Raw genomic sequence first — 607 nt, forward strand, 5'->3', positions numbered from 1 at the left:
GCCAATCAAAACAGTATTTTTCAGGAAAAATGTAGCACAGAGCCTTGAAATTATGGGGCACTAGTTTTTTAATGTAGGTTTTAATTTGTAAGAGAATAGTAATCTAAAAGTAACCATCATCATCCATTAGTAATCCAATTCCACCTTTGATCAATACACTTCTCTTTAAGTACAAGAATCCTCCTGGAGCTTCACGTGGAACTGGCTGGAATACTGCAATCTTGGAACCACTCTTATGGCAAACATCTGCTCCCAGATAGCACAGTTTCTTACGAAAACATTTCAGAAGAGTTTCCTGTCTTTTGAGGTACTTCTGACCGTGGTATAATGCTTACATGCACGTAGAGCTTTAGAGCTGCTACTGGCTACAAACATGGAATAAAAGCAAGATTAAAAAATAAGAAAAAAAAAAATCATTCTGTCAACCAAGAGCTCAACATTACACTTTACTGTGGCCCAAAATCTCTAAGCTTAGTTTTGGTACCTGGGGGAGGCATTTCTGTTAATGATTCCTTTTAATAACTGCAAGTTCTCTCCAATAGTACTGTTTAAAAAGAAAAAAAAACAAAAACCAAAAAACCCCAAAACAACCAAAACCACACTCAAA

This window comes from Pygoscelis adeliae, unplaced genomic scaffold, assembly GCF_000699105.1.
Source record: "Pygoscelis adeliae isolate BGI_AS28 unplaced genomic scaffold, ASM69910v1 Scaffold172, whole genome shotgun sequence".
NCBI lineage: Eukaryota > Metazoa > Chordata > Aves > Sphenisciformes > Spheniscidae > Pygoscelis > Pygoscelis adeliae.